Here is a 26,817-nt window from a genome sequence, read left to right on the forward strand (position 1 = left end):
GTTGCTCACCTACCTACAATAACTGAAATGAAGGAACCATATAAAGCTTGTATGATAAGCAAGCAATAGAGAAAGGTATTTCCACGAGAAAGTAAGAATAGAGCGAAGGCTCTCCTCTAGAGTTGGTGCATGCTAACTTGTGTGATAAAATGCCTACAAAATCTTTGGGAGGATCTTCTTATTTTATATCGATCATCGACGACTACAATAGAAATATGTGGGTGTACTTCCTTTGTGATAAGGTTCAAGATTTTTGGTAAGTTTAAAGAATGGTTAAGGCTTATTGAGAATGAAACAAGGCAAAGTGTGAAGAAGCTTACAAGAGATAGTGGTGGTGAGTTCAACTCAAAGGAGTTTGAAGACTTTTGCAAGGGTAAATGGAATAAGCGTCAATTGATGACACCTCATATACCTCAATAGAATGGCATTATTGAACATCAAAATCGCACCATTGTGGAAATGGCAAGGTGCATGCTTAAGGGCAACTAGCCAGTTTTGGACAGAAGCTATTAATACTGTAGTCTACGTTCTCAATCGGAGTTAGACAAAGGCTCTAAAGGGTAAAACTCCCTATGAGTCCTATTCTAGTAAGAAACCATATATCTCACATTTTAGAACTTTTGGATATGAATGTTATGCACATGTTCCAAAGGATAAAAGAAACAAGTTAAATCCAAAAAGCACAAAATGTATCTTCTTGGATTATAGTGATGAGAAAAAGGCTTATAAATTGTATGACCAAGAGGCAAAGAATATCATAGCAAGCCGTGATGTGATGTTCAACGAGCAGCCACATATAGTGGAGAAGGAGAATATAAGCTCTTCCACTTTATCATCTAGCGAAAAATTAGTCCACTATGAACCTATCCCAAGAGTTGTCCCAACTCTCAAGGAGGAGGAAGCATTGTCTTCAGATGATGAGGATAAAGTTTAGCAACCTACAGTCATGCCATTAAAAAATCCATTGTCCTGATGGGTAAAGCAGCTCTGTGATTCCAGTAATCCTATGCCTACTATAGTTGAGGAAAAGGCAAATGGTGGACTGAGGAGGTCTCTAAGAATAGAGGAGCAAAGAAAAGTTCTACTCATATCATCAATATGGCCTTGATGGGTGGCTGAGATTATGAGAGAAGTAAAGGAGCATACAGACTTGGAAGAAGCACTTGTTGATCCAACATGGAGAGCACTTCTGCAAGAAGTTGAGTATGATAACATAATGAAGATCAACACTTGGGAGCTAATGGATTAGCCAGAAAAGAGAAAGATTATTGGCACCAAGTGGGTATGAAAGGTAAAGTGTAAGATTGATGGTGGTAGCTTAGAAAAGTAAAAATCCGGATTAGTTGCACATGGATTTTCACAGGTTGAAGGATTTGATTTTCAAGAATCATTTGCTCCAACTGCAAGAATGACCACTATTTGCACACTACTTGCAATGGCTACTCATAAGAAGTGGCCAACTAAATGGATGCCAAATTAGCTTTCTTGAATGGTGACCTCAAAGGAGGAAGTGTATGTGGCTCAGCCACCAAGGTTTGAGGGCCCCCATTCTAAGAACAAAGTTTGTAAGCTAAAGAAGAATTATATGGGCTGAAACAAGCCCCTAGAGCATGGTACCAGCAGATAGATAAGTTCTTTCTAGGTTTGAATTTAAAAAGATGTGCCTCGGATGCTAACTTGTATGTTTACAAGGATAGTAAAAAGTTTGTAGTGATTGTCCTATATGTGAATAACCTTCTTATTACATGTGACTATAAAGATATGATCCATTAGACTCAAAAGGCTTTTGAGTTTTGAGTTTGAAATGATAGACTTGGACTTGTTGCACTATTGTTTTGGGATTGAAGTTTTAATAGAAAAATTTTCATCTCTCAAAAGAAGTATGAATGGGAGATATTAAAAGCATTTGGCATGACCAAGTGTAAGGAGATAGATACACCTATAGAGGTCAATGTGAAGTTATCCATTGAGGATACATCAGCACACTAGCAAACATAGGGAGGTACAAGAGGTTGGTTAGTAGCCTCATCTACATGTGTAACACCATGCCACATATCAATTTTGTTGGTGTTTTGAGAAAGTTCTCAAATAAACCACAAGAGAGTCATTGGAAAGTTGGAATATGGATGCTCAGATACTTGAAGGGACCTCTTGACTATGGTATCACATATAGTTCCAGAAGTTCTCTTATGGGGAATTGTGAGTCGGATTGGGTAGGTGATAGTGATTCCAAGAAATCAATTTCTAGATATAGTTTCTATTTAGGTTTAGGAATATTCTATTAGATCAATAAGAAGCAACCAACTATGGCATCTTGTCTTCTACCAAAGCAAAGTACAAGCCAGCTTGCTTTACTACATGTGAAGCAGTATGGTTAAGGAGGATCCTATGGCATATGGGAGTACAAGATGAAGATCCAATAGTGCTAAGATGTGACAATCACATTTGCATCCCCATTGTCAAAAATCTAACTTTTCATACATGCACCAAATATATTGAGATCCAATATCAGTATGTGCATGACTTGATTGAGGGATAGCAAAGCTAGCCAACCGAGGAGAATGGAGCAAATATCTTCACCAAAGATCTTACAAAAGATCTCCTTCAAATTCATCTTCAGTGACTCGACATTGGGCTAAGAATGTAGTTCACCTGCGGTGGGTGGACATTGAGGGGGGATGTTAGATATGCTCTATTGTCAAGATTGTGGGAGAGAAGGAAGGAGTCTCACTTGTAGCTTTCTTGCTTGCACAATGGGAGAAGACACACAAGGGTGGAGGCTGAAAACAGTTTTTCTCTTCTTAGTTATATAAGCCAAAAGAACTCTTATACAAAGAAATAGAAGAACCCTATATATGGGTCTCATACCAAACTCAACTAACTAAGGTGGCATACTAACTGAGCCACGAACTAGAGTAGATAAGGATAGCTATCATGTAGCTATTATTCATGGGCGGTGTACCAACCGCATCTACAACTGACACATCGGTGACATAAATGCATAAAGGTCACCCTGGCATATCACGAGTGGAGCTCGATATCTCAACACTCCCCCTCGAGCTCAATCCCAATTCCTGCACACCAAGCAGGTCTCTGAACTTGCGCAACTTCTCTGCGCCCAATGCCTTCGTGAATATGTCAGCTACCTGATCCTCTGTGCTGACATAAACTAGATCAATAAGACCTAGTAAAACCCTCTCCCGCACATAGTGATAATGCACCTCAATGTGCTTTGTTCTAGCATGATAGACTGGGTTATTTGCCAAGTGTATACTACTCATGTTGTCACAATAAATGACAACTGGCCCATCTGTAGGCTGATGCATATCATAAAGTAGCTTATGCAACCAAGCTACCTCACATGCAGCCATTGCTGCACCCCTGTACTCGGCCTCTGTGCTCGACAAGGCAACTGTAGGCTATTTCTTGCTGCTCCAAGTGACTGCAGCACTCCCAAAAGAGAACACATATCCACTGGTAGATCGTCTATCAAAAATGCTACCAGCCCAATCAACATCAGTGTATCCATGCAACTGTATCTGAACCCCAGTCTCATAAAATAGTCCATACTGCAATGTGGACTTCACATACCTGAGTATGCGTCTAGTTGCATCCAAATGCGGTTTCCTTGGAGCCTGCATAAACTGACTTACCAATCCAACAGCATAGCTCAAATCTGGCCTGGTAATAGTCATATACATCAAACTTCCTACTCTGCGTCTGTACATAGTAGGGTCTTCCAGAAGCTCACCTGCATCTGCGCTCAGCTTCACATTCTGCTCCAAAGGAACTGAAATAGGCTTACAGCCTGTCATCCCATATTTGGACAGCATGTCCAATCCATACTGCCTCTGCAAGAGCTGTATCCCACTTGGTGATCTAATCACCTCAATGCCCAAGAAATAACGCAGCTCTCCCAAATCCTTCATCTCAAACTTCTGCTTCAATAGCATTTTCACATGAAGGATATCTTCATCACTGTCACCTGTCATAATCAAATCATCAACATAAATGACAAGTAGCATAATACCTTTCTCTCTTTTTCTCACATAAAGTGAGAAATCTACCTTGGAAATCTGAAAGCCAATAGTGACAAGATACTGTCCTATCTTGTCAGACCATGCTCTAGGTGCTTGCTTCAAGCCATACAAGGCTTTCTTCAACCTGCAAACAAACTCAGGATGAACAGCATGCACATAACCTGGTGGCTGCTCCATATATACCTCTTGTTGCAAATCACCATGCAAGAAGGCATTCTTTACATCCATCTGATGTAAAGACCATTCCTTTGATGCAGCCATAGCAATGACTGCTCTTACGGTTGCCATCCTTGCAACCGGACTGAATGTTTCTTCATAGTCAATGCCATATGTTTGTGCATACCCTTGACTACTAATCTTGCCTTGTATCTGTTCACAGAACCATCTGCATTGTGCTTCACCTTATAAACCCACTTACAACCAATTGCATTCTTACCTTTAGGCAAAGGTACCAATTCCCATGTAGCATTTTCTTCCAAGGCATCCATTTCTTCATCCATGGCTTTCTCAAAAGAAGTGGGTTCTGGTTCCTGTATCACTTTAACCATATATGCATAGTGAATGGCTGTAAATCCATCATATTTCAGCCTATCCACAGGATACCTAACTCTGGTTGACCTGCGCAAAGTAGGTTCACTCCCAGGTGCTCTCAAAACATCCTTGGTCTTCCTTACTCCAGGTGTAACAATAGAAAGAATACCCAACTCATCATCAATGCTCTGTTCTGAGCCACTAGATTCACCATCCACATAAGAGTGACCTGCATTCACATCAAACATGGGCTGATCTACCTTCTCTTTTCCTTTTCGTGACACCTGCATACCACTATTTGCACTGCCTTGAGAAGATTCTCCTGATCTCAATCTGCCTGTCCATGGCGAAGAATGTGAACCACTGCTAGAGGACGCTCCATGTCCACTAATATTTTGTGACTGCTGTTGTGAATTCTGTGCAGCATTACTGTTTTGTGCATCTACATCATCAATCACATTTACTAGTTTATACCAGCTACTCATCTCATCAAAAACAACATCTCTGCTCACTGTAAACTTATGAGTAGAAGGGTTATAGCATCTATACCCCTTTTGCTGCAGAGAGTAACCAATAAAGATGCACTTCTCAGCTTTTGGATCCAACTTGGATCTCAACTCATCTGGCACATGTACATAGGCAATGCAACCAAAAAATTTCAAATGAGAAATATCTGGTTTCCTACCAGTATACCTCTCCTCTGGAGTCATCCCATGTATTGCTGCAGTGGGAGTCCTGTTCATTATGTAGACTGCTGTAGCAACTGCTTCAGCCCAGTAAAAATCTGGCAAGTCTTTTTCATTGAGTATGGCACGAGATACCTCTCCCCCTCTTTTTCTCTCTTCTTCTTACCTTTCTCTCTCCTCTCCCTCTTCTTCTGCAGTCCTTCTCTCTCTCTTTCCTCTTAGTTAGGACAGTTAGGTCTCCTTCATTACATTTGGTCACAATCTAACCATAGATTTCTCTCTCAGATTAATCACATTTCAATTTCTCAAGAGGATAGAATGTCCAACTCTTGAAGTGGATAGGTGCAAATACCAAGGAACTTTCAAGTGCAAAGGATAGCCTAGTTAGAGCTAAATGTAGGATATGGAGGCTAAGATAGAGGCATAATGGATAAAATAGCAAGTTGTGATCAAGAAACAAGCCATTGTGAAACTGTTTGGGGAGGAAGGTTAATGTAATCGGATGGAGAGGGCAATGGAATAAAAGGAGAACATTGTAATGGAGAATAGGATAGATCATAAAAGGAAGGTAAATGAAGGGATAAAGAAGGTGGAAAAGACAGAGAATACAACAAAAAGGTATGAAGGGATTCTGCTGGAAAAACAGAAGGAATAAGAGGGAATAAGAAAGAATATCTGTAGGATCTAAGGGATAAATAGAACAACAAAAATTAAGGTCTTGAAAAAAAGACTCTGTAAATAACGGGTGATCAGCAATAAAGCTCAATAATAACAGAGATTGTAGAGGCTGGATATCAAATTTATGGAATACCCTCCAAAGACGACGAGGTTCCAAAGCAACATCCTCCAAAGGTGGATGCCAAGTATGTCTCTTACACTAAGACGTCTGCTCATGATAATGCTTCAAACTATCTGCTAGCAGGAGCTCAACTGAGTGCACATACATCACTACTTGCAAGATCACATCCCCCACATAAACATTCAAGTTCTCATCATCAGGAAGTTGCAGATGGCCTGTAAGATACATGAAAGATAGTAACTGGACCTCATGGGAAATCAACTCATCCACAAATCTATCAAAAACAGCTCTCTACAGATCCCCAGGCCAGAGACTTGACCATCCATCCTCTGGAGGTTCCAAATCCACCTTACTTAAGGAGATATATAAAGCAAATCTCTGCTGGTTATATTTCACCCAAAAGGAAGGAGGAGGTGACACCAATTCAGTATAACAGACAAAATCATTCTGCATGCAATCCATACGCTGCTGAAGGCATTCAACCTTGGCTGAGAACCCATCACATAGTTTAGCTTTTTGGTGCAACTAATCAATATCCTCTTTGGAAGACAAAGCAGAAGATACAGAAGCGGGAGGAGAAACTGAAAGAACATCCACTCTTCGGGTAAGTTCATCAATAAGTTTCTTGTGGGACTCTATAGTTGCCTGAGAGTGCTACAACTGTTCCTCGCTAGTAGTAAGTTTACTAGCCAAAGTGACCATTTCCTCAAGGGTTGAAATTTTCTCAATCATCAAAGACGTATTCTCCTCCTCCAATTTAGTAGTTTTAGATTTCAACTCTTGAATAATTACCTTCTGTGAATCCATTAAAGTTGTAGCAATAGTCATTTGGTTATGGATATTACTGAGTGTAGCCCTTTTAGAAGATAGATCCTCTAGTGCCTTACTCAACTGACTGGTTAAGGAATCCACCTTGTCTTTCATGGAAGTGTAAACACTTGTGTACATTGTCTGAAGGCAAGAGGTAAGGGAGGTTTCCAGAGTAGTGGTATGCAAATTTTAGTAGGGTCAAATACCTTGTTAAAAGATTTGGTTTTAAAGGTTATAAAGCTCACAATTATGCTTATATGATAAAGGTAATTGAGGATGTTGAGCCCACTTGTTTTGAGGATGCCAATAAGACTTGGGATTTGGTACCATTTCCTAAGGGCAAGAAAGCTATTGACTGTAAATGGGTTTGCAAAACCAAGCATAGTACAAATGGTTATGTTAGCAGATATAAGGCTATGCTCAAACATATGGCACTGATTATCAAGGGACATTTAGCCCAATTGCTAGGATGGTAATTGTTAGACATGTGATCGCTTTGGAAACAACCAAAGGTTAGAATTTACAACAAATGGATAAGAATGCCTTCTTGTATGGTGAATTGAAAGTTCAAGAAAGTACTCTATGGGCTGAAGCAAGTACCTAGAGCATGGTGACAAGATCAAAGAGTATCTTGTCAACATTGGCTTTTATGTTTCTAATGCCAACTGCTCACTTTATGTTAGAAAGGGAGATGCAATCTTGGTTATCATAGTCATCTTTGTGGATGACTTGATTATTATAGATAACAGTGACAGTGGGATTGTTGAAGTTAAGGACTTTTTGAGGAAGAAGTTTGAGATGAAGGATTTGGGTGAGCTAAGGTACTTTCTTGGTATTGAGGTGATCAAATGTAATGATAGTATATAGATGTCCCAAAGACAATATGGCTTGGATATGTTATCCAAGTATGGTATGACAGCATGTAAGCCTCTTTAAGTACCATTGGAGAAAAATATGAAGTTGAATGCTAATGTTGGGGATGAGATAGAAGACCCTACTATGTTCAAGAGGATAATAGGGAGTCTGATTTACATGACTATTACAAGGCCAAACTTGAGTTATGTTGTTGGCCTTGTGAGTCAGTTTATGCAAATGCCTAGAAATCCTCACTTGGATGCAGTTAGATGCATATTGAGGTATGTGAAATCCACTTTGTATTATAGAATTTTTTATAAGGCAAGTAAGGATATACACTTTGGATACATAGATGCACATTGGGCTAGTAGCATGTTTGACACAAGATCTACCAGCAGATTCATATTTTTCCTTAGTAGTACAGCAATAACATGGAGCAACAAAAAGCAACCTATAGTTACTTTATCGAGTACAAAAGCTGAGTATAAAGGTGCTGCTATGGCAACATGTGAGGTGGTATGACTGCAAAAGTTATTGGGTGATTTGGATGTGCAAGGAGATGGTCCAGTTGTCAATCACTGTGATAACATGAACAACATGCAATTAGCTAGAAATCTAGTATTCCATTCTAAGACAAAACACATTGAGGTACATTACTACTTTGTCAGAGAGAAGGTAATTACAGGAGAGATTGACTTGGTATATGTCAATAGCACATAGGATCAAATAGATGACATTTTCACAAAGGCATCAGTGTGCAGAGAAGCATCAAAAGTTTCAAAGCTTACTTGGAGTTGCAAAGGTACAGTTGAGCTTGAGGGGGAGTGTTGAGATAGCAAGCTCAACACGTGTGGACATTGATAATGGACCACTTGGCTACATGGGTCCACACATCTACACTTAGCACATCGATGGTCATTATGATCCTCGCATGGCCACTAACTTATCACTTATTATAGTTGCACCTACCTATAGCTAGTATAGTTATAGTGCTAGTTAATTAGTATAGTCAATTATACACTATTTGTCTTTGTAGGCCACTTTCCTTTATGTTTTATATTATCTATACTTTGTGTACATTGTATTGTGTGAAGAAGAAGAATAAGAAACTAGCAAGAAAATATTTTGGTCTCCATCTCTCTTCTTGTATTCTTGAGTGAGCTTCCTCTTATGCGTATAGTGTGTGTTTGGCACAGCAACAGCTAAAGCAAGTCCCCCCACCATGCAATTTGTGAAGAGCCCCCATTGGCTAAAGAAGCATAAGGAGTTCAAGATAAAAATCAATGGCACTGACTAGGCCTTTATGTCAAATTGTACAAATTTTTATGTTTGGGATGGAAACCATCGCCTTACAACATGGATGAATGAGATAAACACATGTGAGTGGCCCTAAACAATAAATCATTAATATTCTCCAATGTGTTTATTATTTATATCACTAACATCTATAATTGTTTGTAATAGTATTTTCAGATAATGTGAGGCAACATATGCACGTGGATTGTCCCTCGTGAAAGTGACAAACATGGCCAAGGGGGAAATTTTTTCAACTATATATTATACAAACAGATATGCGAATGACCATTTTTCCATATTCTTGGATTGCTTTTATGGGCTAAATGTCACCCTCCTATATGAATAAACGTTCTTGAGACCCTAATCTAGAACATATACAAGTTGGCATAAAAGAGGGTTGTCCATACCTCATATCCAAACCTTGTCTATTTGAAGCAAGAATGATGGGGTGGTTGTGTTGTGATTAGGAAAGGATGGTCTTGCTTAAATATGTGGTTTATTTTTACAATCTTGCTAGAGGATAAATTTAGAATTAAAGAAATAGTTTGTTTATTTATTTATTTAGTTAAAAAGGAAAAAAAGGAGGAAGAGAAGGAGAGGAGAAAAAGAAGCAAGAGAAAGAAGAAAGATAAAAATAAAAAGGGTTGGGATTTTTAATAATTTTTTTAAAAATAAAACAAATCCATGCACACCACACTATAAGTATCCCTATAATGCTCAAAAGCATTGCAACATTTTTTGTGTGGGGAGGGAGCAAGCAGAAGTAACTAATTGTTAACAACATGACCTGGTAAGTGATACAAACAATAATTCTCAAAAGTTATAAATCTTTGTTGAACTCGACTACATATGCTCTCAATTTTTATCAAGTGAATACAAACAAACAAGTTGTGAATGATATGATTGAGGGAGCAAAAAAGGAGTAGCAAGTCAAGAAGCTATGGACATGTAGGATTCTCAGCAAACTCTAAGAAAATGCAAGAAGAAATTTGTCATTAAGGAGCCAATTTCATTGAGAAAATCTCACCTACTACCTCAAGCTTTGTATTATTTCAACATCAAAGCACAATGGCTACCAAGGTGTCCAATTATCTCTCAAACTTTAAACTCTTCATCAACAACAAGTTATTCACAACGACAAATCAAGGCTTAAGGATCGAATACCTTCAACCTCCCAAATCTTTGCCATCCCTCTAATTCTCCTGTAAGGCTAAAAACCCTATTATATGGTAATGTTCTATTATTTTAAAAAATAAAATCAAAATAAACAAATGTACACACAACTAAGCTAGCATGTTTTCATGGAACAATCCAGGACTTTGTTAGGGATCACCCATCCCACCCTCCAGCAATGGATCTTGATTGATATTTGATGTGCACGATGAATATTTACATTTGCTTTGTGCACAACGGTTCACCATCTTGCAAATGTAATTGTGCACTTATTGCACCTTTCATCATTATTTGAGTATTGAAATTTTTTGGTATTGAATGGTACATAATTAAAAGCAATAGTAGCTACAACATGTACTTTACAAAGACTATTTAGCAATTGCAAGGGTTATTGTAGACATAATCAAATGAGGATGAGAGAGAATAGGAGAAAGAGATAGGAATGTGCAAGTGAAGCAAATTGTGTATGTGCTTTCGCTCATGTGTACACAATTGCAGTACTAATACATTAATATGTGTAAATAAATCATGTATAAAGAGCCAAGAGAGGGGTGAAATGTGAATGTATATGTGCATGTGAATGTAATATGTGTGCAATTGATCGAATAGTAGTGAGATAATATTAACTATTTAAAAATTTTAAAAAAAATAGATATCTCACATCTATGTAGTAATTTTACGCAAAAATGCAAAATCTATTAGTGTACCAAATTTTGTGATATCGCACCCTCTTATAGTAAGTTCACTCAATAATACACAATTGAATCTAGTGAAAATGTTTGTGTTGTGGTTTTGCTCATGTGTGCATAGTTAAAGTATTAATATAACATGATTTAATTACAAAATACGTACAAAGAATTAAGAGCATAGAGGAATGTGAATGTACATATACATTCACAAGTACATGTGCACAATTAAACAAGTAACAATGTGACATTATTGTTGCTCAAATATTAACTACTAAAACAATCTAACACAATGGATCTCATACTTACCCTTAACCCTAACAAAATTAAAAGGATTGTTGTAAATAGATACATAACTTGAATCCATGTGTGAGTCTAAAGATGAGAGCCTACCAAGAGAAAGAGTGAGAGGAATTATATATATATATATATATATATATATATATATATATATATATATATATATATATATATATATATGTATGTATGTATGTATGTATGTATGTATGTATGTATGTATGTATGTATGTATGTATATGTATATGTATATGTGTGTGTGTGTGTGTGTGTGTGTGTGTGTGTGTGTATAGAGAGAGAGAGAGAGAATTTGAGGTGAAAAGAGAGATTGAGTGAGAGAGAGAGACGTACACACACACACACACATATATATATATAGAGAGAGAGAGAGAGAGAGGAAATGGTACTTGAGGTAGTTAACATGGGGAGAGAAATGTGGGTGAAGAAAGAGACCAAGTGTTGGTGGCACTATTGGCATTGATGTGCTGGGGGGGGGGGGGGGGGGGGGGGGGGCAAGTAAGATGTGGTGGTGGTGGCAACAATATCAATAGTGGTGTTGGTAGAGATGCTAGTGGCAATGGAGAACCATTAGTGGAGGTGGTGGTGGTGGTTGCAACGGTGGCAACGGCAACAGATGTGGTGGTGGAGGTGCTACTAGTAGTGGTGGTGGAGGAGGTGGTGGTGGTGGTGGAGATGACGGTGTGGTAGTGGAGATGGTGGTGGCAATGAAGGAGCAATAGTGGTGCTTGACAATTTCCCAAGGGAAAAGGAGGAATAAGTGGACTATGTGGAACAAGAATTGGAGGTTGCCCAGGAAAGCTCACTCAAAAAGATTGCTTCTCGCACTCACTCTATTACTAGGTGTTAACCCTAGTACTGCAAAGAAAGCAAAAAGAAAATTAAAAAGACATAAGGCAAAGCAAAAAAAGGTAGCCTCACTGAAGAAATAGGAGGAAAAAGGCCAAAAGCGCATTGACAATCTTAAAAGTTCAAGGCACGTACAAAAGGGAAAAGGCGCATTTTAAATGCAAAGATGCACCCTAATTTTTTGTAAAAGAAGGCTCCTTGTACAAATTATAAATGTAGATGGGCATGGGTGAAGCCACAATGTAAATAAGAAGAGAATAGGAAAAGAGGACCTAGGCTAAAATGGCCGTTCATGTAAAAAAGGAATGGGTGCCCAAAGGGGATTAGGGCTTGTATAAAAGGCAAAAAGTGAATGAAAAGATGCATTCTTATGTGTGGCCAAAACTAGCTCTCCTCTTCTTCTTTTTCTTACTTGCTTGTGCTTATGCATGAGAGAGGGAGTGTGATGGAGTGAGGAAGTGAGTATGTAAGGGTGAGGGACCGTGATGGATAAGCTCTCCATCTTCTCCTCTCTTCTTCTTCTCTTCTCTTCTCTTGTCTCTCACGTGGAAATGGAGCATGGATCTTGGAGCTTGAGAATCGAGTTTGCACCTTAGATCGTGGAGCTACCAAAGTGCTTGAGGGAGGAGGAAACTCGATCGAGCATTAAGGTAAGCTCACAACACTTGTAGGTGTGAGAGTGCACATGGCTATGTGAGAGGTAGCCATTGCACTTGGCTTGAAACACATGAAATAATAAGCGATCGATGGGTCTTGGTGGTTGAGTGTGAGCTCCCACATTTTGGTTCCATTTTTGGGACCAATGGATTCAAGCTTTGAGTGCTTGCATGCTCCGAATCAAGCATTGAAGTAGAGTTTGCCCTGAATTAGTGCTTGAGATAGATAGGAAGCGAGGGAGTTGAAGAGTTATTTGATCTCCTTTGTGAGTAAGTTTTTTGGTTTTTTTGATTTAGGTAACTAGGGATGAAGCATATGACCTAGCAACCTCAACGCAGCTTCAATAGAGAAGAAAAGTCATAAAAGAAGAAGGAGGGTTGAGATGAAGATTGCGCTTAAGACAGATAGTGCCACCATGTTACCAAAGGGAAAGCAAGTCACGGACAGAGAAGCAAAGACATATTCTCCTAAAACAACAGGAAATGGAAGTGCCAAGATTGGAGAATATCCCAATCCGAGGCACCAATTAGAAGTGGTTGATGAGGTCAAGGAGTGGGTGAAAGAAGCCCAAGTGCATCTAAAGGATGCGGAACCCATTATCAAAGATGAGGTCAATGAGATCTCTAACATGAGCACACCAATCTCGCCTACTCGGCTAAGATCAAGAGATGCATATGCATCCCATGTAGCACCACATAAACACATCCTAAATGCCCACAACAAGTAGGCAAACTGCCCAAGATCATTGGGAAAAGAGTATAGAGCCTAATGAAAAGTAGGTGGTTGGCAACTTGCTCACGACATTGATGTTGGCCCCTACCACTCTACCTTTGGGAGAACCGCTTAGGCAGAATCTAACCTTATGGCAAGTGCTGAAGCAATGGGTAGAAAGACCAAATGAGCTTGGAGTGACTAACTTGCCCAGATCACGATGCAACCACTCAAATACCTAGCTTGACCCTAAGCTCAGTGCCTAAGTCCTTACATGTGAATGCTTTTTAGGAAGGCACAGAAATGCATACAATCCTACCTATCATAGCATTAGGGACGCCACAAGAAAGGGGATCATAGACATAGGAGCAAGAGTTAGTGTACTCAAACATGCAATCCTGCAGGCTTAGGGTAACTCACTTGTGGAGGCCGCAAGATTTAATGTCACTCTGGGAAATGGAATGAATGTTAGGCCATTTGGGGTACTAAAAGATAGGCCCTTGAAGATAATGAGAGTCGAGTTCTCATTGAACTTCATAGTCATGAAGGAAGTGGACTATGACATCCTGCTAGGCCAACCCTAGATGCGAAATGCAGGAGTGATAGAAGATTGGGGCAACGGTTTCATATTCTTAGGCAACAAATCAAAGGCTATAAGAGTCGAGATGGATACCTGGAAGATCACACCGGTCGACCTAGATGCAAGAGTGATAGAAGATTGGGGCAACGGTTTCATATTCTTAGGCAACAAATCAAAGGCTATAAGAGTCGAGATGGATATGAAGTTTGACTCTTTGAGATGGCAAATGTATCACATCAAGTAATCATATATTTTTTAATAGAAATCATTCACGAATAAATAATCTAAAACTTGTTGTGTAACGCATAGTTTTTTTATATGCCAACCATGTAGCAAACTCCCTATCAACATATGAACTCAAGCAATATGGTTACCAATTATTGTCGTCACCCAATAGACTAGTGTAGGTCTATTAAATAGTAAACTAAAGCAAAAGCATTGACTCCATTTACCAATTTACAACTAGAAATCTAAATGCTTCCAACACTTATTTTTATTCCTTTCAACAATAGAGTGAGTGCTCAATGAAATGAGTAGAAGAGATGAGCTACAAAGATAATATTTCGAAGGCTACATGACTCCAACTTGCAATTTAATCGTGATTTTAACAAACACGATTGACTAATTAAAACATATATACTCACATGCTTGGATCACAATAAACCAAAATTATTGGAATTGAAAGTACACAGAAGTTTTAAAAAAGTTTGTATTTGCTCTTTCTAAGAATTTTTATAAGGATTTCATTATATCAAGGATATGTAGAGAAGCACATTGCTTACATGTCAAGGATTATTCACTACAAGTCTTGACTTTTCTACTATTATCTAATTTGAAATAGAAGTTACACATACAAGGGCTCATTGGACATTAATTAGATTTCTTGTCTCAAAAAAGAAATGGACCAATGACTCTCTACACTGACTATAGAAGGATTATAACCATTCCATAAGATAACCACATCTATAAGAGTTGTATATGTCTCATCTCAAGTATCTTGATCCAAGTTGATCCACTTCCCTCACAAAAGTTTCCATCTTCTATATCAAAAGAAAATGTACAAAGTTTTTTTTATAACAAAATATAGTAAACAAAAGTGACTGACACAACAATTCATCTAAGCAATACCTATATCAATTAAATCAAGACATACAAATCAGGTAAAAAAATTTACTTGAATGTAAGATCTGATTGGTTGACCCTACACTCAATCGTCTCATCAAAATGTGTTCTTTTGACCTGCCATGACTCACCCAATAGTTGACTCATCCATTCCTCGAACGGACACTTACATTGATAAATAATCTTTGTTTTCTTCAAAAGCTCACATAAACCAAACAAATTTGCAAACAATGAAAATAGAATGACCCAACTAAGATGCACATCTTTGGAGCTTGTGGTAGGTTTCATAGCACTACTAATGTTAGATTTTATGTTGAACTTACATGCTCGTGACAACTCCAAGATACCAATCAACCATTCACAAGTAAATAGTGGCAACGCTGGGACATACTACAATCTCTAACTTTTTACTACATACAATGAATTATTAAAAAAGATATTTTGAGTTGCAAGTTAATTTGTAGAGTTATTATCATAGATCAACAAACCTATGTCTTCATGCTAAACATTTATTTTATCACTCAAACATTTCACATTCTACCATTTATGCAAAGTCAATGAATATAGAGTTGTCAATAAAATAAAATTGACTTAAAACACTGTAAATATTATATTAAAAAAACTGTGATGCAAAAGAATAAACAATGATAAAATTCAAAAACTTACTATTTTGTTTATATTTTACAATATAGTTCTCATCATGTATATAGATTTGTTTATGTGTATAAACATGTTAGATTAACACTTCTGTTATTAAACTTGTCTCATTAAACACTTTTTGAACCCTAAATATTATATTAAAAAACTTTGATGCAAAAGAACAAACAATGATAAAATTTAGAAACTTACTGTTTTGTTTATATTTTGCAATATAGTTCTCATCATGTACATAGATTTGTTTATGAGTATAAACATGTTAGATCAACACTTCTGTTATTATACTTGTCTCATTAAACACTTTTTGAACCCTAAAATTCTACCTTTCTAATGTTTGCTAGGGTCTGCAACATCCTTACACTTAACCTTGAAACTCCCTCAAGTACTTGTGTGCTTCAAAATTCAATCCAACTTATAGTATTTATCACAAATCTAATTATTGATATTATCTTTCATATTGAAGACCTCCATTGCAAGTATGTTACCGATGTTTTTCCTTCGTGAAGACACCTATAAAAGCTACCTATCAATAAGTTTTTATGTGCTTTTATTTTATTACATATAAGTAAATTTGTCCATATATAGAATCAATAGTATAACAATATTTTCATGTGCAAGCACCCCTTTGTTATTTTACATATGCAATTTTAATATTATACAATGCTACGAGACTGCAGCACTCATCTTATCTCATGCTATTCCATGGTTTTACAATCTAAATAAAATTAACCTAACGAGATCAAAAACCAACAAAATCTTTTCTTATTTATAGCATTTTAATTGTGGATTTTTAAATACAATAATGTATTAATGTTGGAAACTTAATATTCAAAACTATGCTAGATATTTCTTTCCATCGATCCTAACTAGATATCAATAATAATAATTTATAAAAAATACTTAAAACTGGAACAAAATTTTACATTTAATCGTTATAGAGAGCAACATACCTAAGAAACCTTGTAGCCCTCAACCCTAAGACTATTAGAAAAGAAATTGATTTCTGGGCAATAAGTATATCTCATTAAGATGGAGGCATAGTATACAATAGCAAAGATAGTTTAACTCAAAACATGCATAATTTACAAACGTTTTCTCCAAATGAAATGAAATTTAACCATAAAGAAATTTTTTAAAAATAACATTATACATGTAATTCTTTTCATGAAAAAGCCCAAAGATGTTGCACAAGAAGTTGAGTTATTACAATATCATTGTTCCTTCACTGTGAGATTCCTAGAGTACAAAAACAAAAGAAATCTCTAGTCAAGGCATACACATAACTTACATAGGCTTTTGTCCAAATGAGTTAAAATTTAACCATGGAGAAACGGAAAAAAATGTCAATGTACATATGCCTCTCTTTGTAGAAAAGCCCAAAGATATTGAAAATTTTGAGTTTTTAAAAAAATCATTATTCTTCACTGTGGAAGATTCTTAGAGTACAAAAACAAAGGAAATCTCAGTATGCATATAACTTGCATAGATTTTGTTCAAACGAGATGAAATTTAACTATGGAAGCAACAAAAAACCAAGACAATATACTTATAAGTTTGTTTATAAAGAAACCCAAAGATGTTGAAGAAGAAATTGGGTGTTTAAAATATCATTGTTTTTTACTGTGAAAAACTCCTAAAGTACCAAAACAAAAAAAAAAAAAAGTTCATGTCAAAGCGTGCACATAACTTACACAAGTTTTGTCCAAACGAGATAAAACTTTACCATACGACATCCATGAAAGAGAACAATATACCTATAAATTTTAATTAAGAAAATCTCATGGTTTTTGTAAAATAAACTTAGCTCTCATAAAACATGTGAAACTCACTCCACGTTTGAGTAGAGAAAATGAAATTTCACAAGGTTACAGATATGGCAAGCAACAATGAGACTGTAAAATTTCACCAAGAAAGAAGGAAAAAAAGAGAAATGATAAATTTGAAATCTACCTAAGAAAGTGGAAAAAACTAAAAGGGGAGATATAAAAAGTCAAACATTAAAAAAAATGAGAAAAGAAAAATTCAAGCCACAAACTTTCAAAAAGCCACAACCTTATTTTATTATTAATGAAAGATTTGGGCCAAGATATCACGAAAAGATTCATATTACATGAATCTAAAACCCCAACTCTCTCATTGGTTAGATCCATTTTTGTTTATTCAATCCTAATGGGGGGGGGGAAAGAAAGTCCATATTTCTCCTAATGTTTGATTCTCCTAATGAAAATGATGAACTAAGCTGAATCTCCTCTCTTTGTTTTTTCTTTCTTTTCTTTGTCTCATCTCAACAAGGTTTGGATTTTCTACTCTTCCTCTGTATGTCTTCTTCTTTTCTTGGGTACTACCCTCTCCTATAATTTCACATGGTGGTGGCTACTGCTAGGCTACAAACATGGCCAACATGATATCTCGCAATGGCATATCCATACTAACTGCAATGATTCATATCAGTGCGCTAACATAGTTGATAATGCTATTTTACACCTTTATGTGATTGAGTTTTTGGTTGGGGTCTTTCAAGAAGACTTCATTTACCATAGTTGGGGACTCCATTACACATTTCAACAAGAGGCATTTAAATTGTGATTCAATTTCTATCCATTATGATGTCTTTCAATAACCACTTGGAAAATTTAGCTAGACTAGTGACAACTTTATTGTAGGTGAAGAGCTAATGAAACACCTCTACAATGGCTCAAAAGTTTTCATCTGTAATGGCTTTTAACAACGCCCTTCACTATTCATGATGGTATTGTCCCACCTTTGTGAAGCTTGTGGTGTTTTTTGCATCCTAATTTATTTTTGTGATTTAGCATTTATGTCAAGGGTGTTAGTGGACTAAGCTTGAAGTTTATTCTCTTCTTCACATACCTATCACCATGTTTTACCACATAAGAGAACCTATTGGTTTTAGTATCAAGATGATAGTTTCTAGTCAAAGCTGAGCATATCATACAATGAACATTGGTATCCATGGCTCGAACTTAGTTAGCAAAATTACACTTAACTTTCGATTACCTCATTGTTTGATATGTATTGATCATCCTTGTTAGATTTATCAAGAGTTGGAACTATATTAATCCTACTCCTACATGCTTACTTGTGGACCAAAATCCGCTCTTTGTTGCATAATGAACACCCATTTTACATTGAGGGAATCTCTAATTAATATTGGACACAAAATGGACAATATAGAAAAAAAAAAAAAGAACCATGTTGGGCTACCATCTACAAAAGAATTAGTGTTCATTAAAATTATTTGAAAAGAAAAAATAATAATGCAATTCACTTACCAATATTCTACCAAATTAACATCCTTTTACCACAAACTTCGCATGTAGATTGATTAACTGATGGTGGTCAATTCCTTTTGTCAAGGAGTTGGTGTTAGAAAAAGAGCTTGAAACTCTCCCCTTATAGCAAAAATATAAACTTCCAAGCTTGTGGACTCGATTCAATGTGTGCAATATTTTTAAAGATGTCTTTTTAGTCAATGGTCTATTGTATTTATACATACATACATGCATACATACATACATATCATGGGTCAAGGCCAAGTGCTTGATTACAAGGTAGACCTAGAAAAAATAAGCTCATTACTTCCTACTTGAAGGAGATCAATGAGTCAACACACTGATAACTCTTTGAAGAAAGATTAAGAACTCGTGACTCCCTACTTCCATCGATTGCAACAAGTTCCATGGTGCCACCACCATGCCTCATCATCAATATCCCCATCCTCTTCAACCATGCACACCTTGCTAATCATCCTCCTAGCCACCTAACTTCTCTTGCTAGGCACCCTCCAATTTGGACATACCCCCACCTCTCTCCCTCTACCTAAACATCTCTTGTAACCTTTAGTCCAAAGCACCCAACAACACACAAGCACCTCTGACTCCTCTCTCTAAGAGAAGGCACATCATACAAAGGATACAAAAGCTAGCTCCCATTACTCACATAAACAAGAGCCTCTTCTAAATGAGTAAAATCATCCAATCTCTAATTTTGCTTGTGTGTGTGTGTGTGTGTGTGTGTGTGTGTGCGCGCGCGCGCACTACTATTTGCATGCAAAGAGAGGGAGAAATAGAGGCTTACAATCACTCTAGGCCCTCTATCTATTGCCTCATGCACAAGGCACGAGAGAGAGAGAGAGAGAGAGAGAGAGAGAGAGAGAGAGAGAGAGAGAGAGAGAGAGAGTGTGTGTGTGTGTGTGTGTGTGTGTGTATGTGTGTGTGTGTGTGTGTGTGTGTGTGTGTGTGTGTGTGTGTGAAAAAGAGAGAAAAGCAAGAAGTAACACATAATGGTTGTTAGATAGAAAAAGAGGAAAAAAATTTCAAATTTCTATTTTGGTTTGGGAATTGTTATAGGTGCAAGAAGCCTTCTAGAGGTTCAAAGCCTTCTAAACCTACAACCAAAATAATATAATATAAATAGAAGTATAGGTTTGGCATAAAGGACACACCTTTTGTAGCCACCAAAAGTTACATTGCAAATTCGAATCAAGTTTTAACAAACCCAAACAATTTGATCAATATAAACTAAACAAGGGCAATTCATAAGTCACTACATTGAAAAAACTACATAGAATTGAAATGCATCAAGCAAATAATTAGCCCTTCTAATCACAATTCAGGAAGAATATGAGAGTTTCAGACTATTTGGGCTCTCCTTTGGGGTAAAAGAGCGACTGGCACCCCGTCTTTTAGGTGGCCCCCTACCATATTCCGAAAGACTACTTATGTCCCTAATGCCAAGCCAAGTAATAGTTCAGGATTGCAATGCATCGCACGCTCCAAAAAGCCTTTTGCTTTGTCAAATAAGCCGGCCATGTGCACACGGAGGGCCTAGAATCTAAATAAAACCAGTTCCAAACGAGCCTTAGCCTTAGCCTGTACCGTGTTCGGCAGCTACTGCTTGCACATGTTAGCATGCCTAAGGAGGCGGTCCTCTCCCAACCGAGGACGTGTAGCTCAGTTGGTAGAGCACTTGCTTGACGTGCAAGATGTACAGGGTTCGAAACCCTGCATGTCCAGCCTCAATTTTGGCCGGCCCTCCGCGGGAACCATTTTGCTATGCGTTGTGGAGCAACGCCCAGCTCTTAGTTGCACTGCACACCACCAAGCCACGCATTTTGCTAGGATGGTGCTTCGCAAGCCTTAGTCACCCGTCGAATTCGTAGAGTGATTGCCCCGGCCCCCGTCCCCAGCTCCAGCTAGCCCTTTGCCGGCGACCAAAGAGACTAAAGCATCCAACTCTGCCTCCGTCGGTATGTCCCTCAAATGAAGAGTGTGCTTTTTTTGGAATGGCCCTTCATCCTCCTCCTCCATGCTTTTGGGACATCCACATGGATATGCGATTGGGATCTTTGATCCTTGCTCACTCCCTCCTTTGAGGCTGAGGATATGAATTTACAATATTGCTTTCTCTAACTGTGAACCTATCATTTTGTCCCTTTTTAACTCTTCATTACCCAAGGTGAGAGTGGAATGGTCTCCTGCTATGACCAATCTCTAGTCATGTTTCATTATATCCAACAAGGTATTAGTTGTATTCAATAACATGAGGTAATGTTTCTTTGATTTCCTAAGGATGTGCTTATGTGTGGAGAGAGAGAGAGTAGCTCAAATCTACAGTATAAGTTGGCTAGGTGAGGGGTAGCCACATTATTCCACACTAGAAGGAAACTCTTGAAAGAATAAGAGTCCGATTGACAATCCCACAATCAAGAGATCAACATTTTTTGTTCCATTTCTAGGACAAAGGGTGGAATCCTTTCTTGCATAGGAGCTCATATTCTCACCAATGTAAGAATAAGAGGCCGTGATTTCTTGAAAGAATTGAGTTTTGCTCTCTGACAAGAGAAGGTATGGCTAATTCAAAACATGCATGGCTAGATTAGGGAAACCTATTGTGGAAAATTAAGAAGTTTAACTAGTCAAAAGTATTGAGCTTCTTACTCTTTGAATATATGATCCTTCTAAAGCACATATGGCTAGATAAGAAGGCCAAATCAGAATGGAACTAGCTTGAAGGTCAAGTCAAAATGGAACTTGCTTGAAAGCTAAGTTAGAATGGAACGACCTTGATGAGTGTGGACTAGGAAGTAGATAAGAATAGGATTTCTTCTCTTTCTATTCTCTTTCAAAAACATAAAAACTCATTAAAAGCTTCATTTTATAATATTTTGTAAGCTTAGATTCTTGAATACATCCAATGCATTGCATGCTTGCACAGTTTGGTGCACCTCCACTTATATCTTGATTGTAGAGCATGTCAAAAGCACACAAGTTGAACTTTCTTACATTTTTACTTAAGCTTTTTTAATGCTTCTTGAACTCAAGAGTGGTAGGAAATTAGCTAAAAGTGATCTATGCATGTGGTAAGTTGTGGTTCTAGCTTGGTTGGGGTGCATTTGGAAGCATTTTTTAATGTTTTTCCACACCATCGAGAAGCATATTTGATCACCACAATTGCATGCCCCATCACCTCTATTGTTGATCTTTTATGCCAAAAATTGTGTTTTTGAGGGCTTCCACGTGCTACATACTTCACCATCATCTAAGAAATAAGCATAAGCATCAGCATTTGTGACAATTGAGGTATAATGGAGCACGTGAAGTAGCATTCTTTCATCACCACCTCAATTGCATACTCCATCGCATTGACGAGTACAAATTTGTGCTTGAAAGCTCATTTTCTTGGGCTACAACATGTGCAAATAATACATTGCTTGGATAGCTAGGAGAATCAATGAGTTGAGGTAGTTACAGTTGTGTATGCACTTGGATTCAAGATCATTCATCATTACCATATCTACTACACTCTTTCACTTTGAATATGGCTTTTTGGGCACAAATATTTGATTTTGCATCCATGACATTTCCTGACTCTTCATTCTAGGAGGTCATCCAAAAGCACCATAGTTTATTTGGGCATAAGCCATGGTTTTTAGCACTTCGAAGAGAGCTAACACCTCATCGCTTTGATTCCTCCATATGATCACCTCAACTATTGTTTTTTGATAATTTAAATGTTTAGTTTTTACCTACAATATTTTTGCAACTACAATGTGCATTTAGGAAATCTCTGCACACTAGCTAAAAAGTGATCAAATATTAATTTTGCACCATTCAAAAGGGTTGGCTCATCATCATTGCAAATATATTAGCGTCTCATATTAAACACCACCAAATCAAATGGAGCACATTTGAGGCAAAATAAACATTTCTAAGTGCTCTTCAATTGTGAATATGTAGTGTATTACATGATGTTAGGGTTAGAGTGAAAAACATGTTCATCCATCATGTCACACACAAACATGAGATGCAAAGAAGCACTTGTAGATATCATGTAAAGGAGCTCTAAAGTATCATAGAAGAAATGGTGAAAGACTTCAATACAACTAGTCCTCAATACCTACAAATGATTATGTCCAAAACTTGTGACACAGGCCCTAGTTTTCAAGCAAGGCATTTCTAAAACTCACATCAAACTCTTAACAATACTTAACATACTTCAATCTCTCATTCAAATAAAAAAAGGAGGATAATGTGCATAAATTGGCATCTACATGCCTAAGGATATATGTATCATTCCTTCCAAAACAAATGCACATAGCTCATATACCATTGATGTATCTCATGATGATCTTTATTGCTTACCAATGCTAATTGCTAGGGTTTGCATTAACTTGCTAACCACTCCCATTGCATAAGCAATGTCTAGACTTGTAGCTACCATGGTATACATCAAGCTACCATCCATGGATGCATAAAATATCTTTGCCATTTGAACATTTTACTCATTTGATTTAGGGTTATTCTCTTGGCAAACTTTCAAAAATGGAGGCAAAGAGGAACACCTATCATCTTCCCTCTCTCCATATTGAAGAATTTTCTTATGTCTATTGCCCATAATCCTCATGCCAAGGATACGACCCAGGTTTTCCAATACACTCTTTCTATGACAAATTAATAATTTTCTTATCTCTATCTCCCATAATCCTCATGCCAAGGATATGACCCATATTTCTTAAATCCTTCATATCAAAAATTTCATGCAACCTTTTCTTCATTGCATCCATATCCAAGGCAAATTTTCCAACAATAAGCACGTCATCCACATAAAGAATCAAAATCATAAGGCTACTATCCATAGCCTTCTTCGTGTAGAGAAGGATAGCCTTCTTTAGTGCATCCACATCTAAGATAGATTTTCCAGCAACAAGCATGCCATCTGCATAAATAAGGCTACCATCCATATCCTTCTTTGTGTAGAGATGATAAATTGTCTCACTCCTTGTATATTCATAAAAGTACATAAAAGCATCAAACTTATTGTACCAATTCCTTAGATCTTACTTTAGCCCATATAGACTTTTGTGAACCTTACATACCAATTATTATTGCCCTACACAACAAACCCTTCTATTATTGCATGCAGACTTTATCATGCATGTTCCCATACAAGAAACATATCTTTACACCCATTTGGACAAGCTCCATGTCCTCCTTGGCAATCAAGGTTTGAGGGCACTATAAGAAGACTTGTTACTTGTCTACTAATAAAATCACATTCTTTTACTTAAACTCCTTGGCTACCAATTTTGCCTTATACTTAGGAATGCATTTGATGGACAATTTTAGCTTATAAACCCATTTACAAGGTAATGCATGCTTGCCCTTAGGTAAGGAATCCATCTTTGACTACATAGCCTTTTTTCAATTATGACTATTATCCCTACATATTTTATCCTCATAACATGGGGCCTTTTGCAATCTATCATGACATAATCAAGAGATGGAGTGTATGTGGAGGTTTGGAGACTCTCATAGATTGTCTGAATACCCACTTAACTTGAGCACTTTGCCATCCCAACTCTCAATCATGTTACACACCTAGCTGTGGCACTCCCACCTCAACATTTACTAGTTGTTCTAACCCTACATCATGTAGGATGGACCATGCATGTAGTTGATATGTGGCTGTCCATCCTCTTGAAATATCACCCTTTATATCTCAATAGACTTCACAGGTTGATTATGCATCTTTTCTTCATTGAATATCACATCATGGCTACATACTATATTTCTTTCCTTTGGGATCCCATAAAGGTATCCCATCTCTCTTGAATCTCCATACACAAGAAATATATATTTTTATGACTTAGGATTGAGCTTGCTCCTCTTGTCCCCTAGAAATATACATATAAGCCTCATAGTCAAGTACATGTAATGGGTGATAAGAGGGCTTCTTTCTGGACCACATCACTTCAAGAGTGTTTCCTTCCAATGGCTTCCTAGGTGATTTATTGATCAAATAAACCATTTCTTTGACGAATTCAACCCAAAATCCATATGGCCTACATTAGAGAGCTTGCTCCAAATTCTTTTTTATATGGTCTTATTCATATCTTCTACAACCCCATTTTGAGCTAGGTTTTCAAATGTAATCAACTCCTCCTTGATGTCTATCAACTCACAAAAATTTTGAAAGAAATGAGAAGTGTACTCACATCATTATTAGAACACAAGCATTTTGGTTCTTTACCTGATTAAATCTCTACATATGCTAATAACTTTTGAAATGCATCACAATTATCACTCTTTTGCAAATAGGATAAACCCATACTTGTCATGTAGCATCATCAATAAGCATGAGAAAGTATGCTCCTCCCACTTGCATATAGTAGACATAGGTCCAATGTTTAGACCTCTTTTTCCCATGAGTTTTCTTATGTGAGAAGTTATTGCTTGCCACACATCATACATATGAAAAATTGAGAAGTTAAAAGAAGGAACATACAACAAAAATGAGAATGAATTTTTATTCATATCACATATGTATGACCCAAAGAATGATGCCAAAGAGGTAGAGATGACTGCTTTGTGATAGCCATAACATGATCTATTACATAGACATATACAAAGAGCAAAAAGTACTAGACTTGGGCCATTGTGCAACTACAACAGACCCATTGCAAATTTTCTATGGATGATTACCAAAGATAATATGGTACCCACAATATTTAGTTTTCCAATGCTAATCAAACTCTTCTTGAGATTCAATACATGTTGTGCATCCTCGACTACAAAGAAATAACCATTTGCAAGACATATATGAACATTTCCCACTCCGACAATGTTACATGCAATCATTTCCCAAACAAAGGTGACATTTTCTACCTACATCACACAATGCAAATCATCAAATCACTCTCTATGTGACTATAGATACCGCTCTTTGTCCTTTACATTGAATTACATGGATTTAGAGAGTGTCAACATGATAGTAAAGCATGCAAGCTCATCCACTTTGTCCCAATCATCTTTATCCATGTCTTCAAGCTTTGGTCTTCTCATTTAGTGGGCTTAACATGCTTCTATTGAACCAAAAAAGTATAAAACTACTCCTTCCAATAAGAAGAGTTAGTTCCATCCAAGTTCTCAATGTTAAAAATTGCATTTTCAAAAGCAAATGATCATGCCATCGCAATTGCAATGAATGCAAATCAAGAGGCAAGACAATGACATTAGTTGCACCAATAAGAAGTCGAAAATCCTACAAATTGAGTGCTTACTACAATAGCCAATTGATTGCAAATACAATACTAAAATATTCCAATTTGATGCCCAAAAATTGATCCACATTTTTCTCAATGCATGCTAGCTTTTGCAATATTTTTGTGATTGTTTTGACTTTTATACCAAGCAAATAGTCCCCAAAAACTTGCATAGAACCGTCTTTGAAATCTTCCAAAAATTTGGTTATCCTCTTTATAGGGTGAACATAGTCCAATTAACCAATTCACTATAGTAACTAAAAATAGTTCTCTACAAGTGGCTTAAAACAATCTGTTCAATTCATTGTAGTATGAATATAGCTATCTTGCCAATCAATTAAATTTGAGCCAATTCAAAGATGCATCTAGCTGCTTAAAAGATAACAAATTCTTCAAGTTCAAGTGTGAAAGAAACTCTTCAAATATCCAACTTACATTTGACCAATGTGAATAGAGATGCAAGATTGCTCTATTCTTTCTCATCCT

At 37.1% G+C, this 26,817-nt stretch overlaps 1 non-coding gene across 1 annotated transcript; it reads left to right on the forward strand.

The window, feature by feature from the left end:
* The first annotated feature begins 20,729 nt into the window (after positions 1 to 20,729).
* TRNAV-GAC (transfer RNA valine (anticodon GAC)) lies at positions 20,730 to 20,802 on the forward strand. The gene has a single exon. It is a non-coding gene; the product is annotated as a tRNA-Val (tRNA).
* Positions 20,803 to 26,817: the final 6,015 nt, after the last annotated feature.

The sequence above is a fragment of the Lygodium microphyllum genome, chromosome 7 (assembly GCF_053477565.2).
Source record: "Lygodium microphyllum isolate KBCC chromosome 7, Lygodium_microphyllum_v1.1.10, whole genome shotgun sequence".
Classification (NCBI taxonomy): domain Eukaryota; kingdom Viridiplantae; phylum Streptophyta; class Polypodiopsida; order Schizaeales; family Lygodiaceae; genus Lygodium; species Lygodium microphyllum.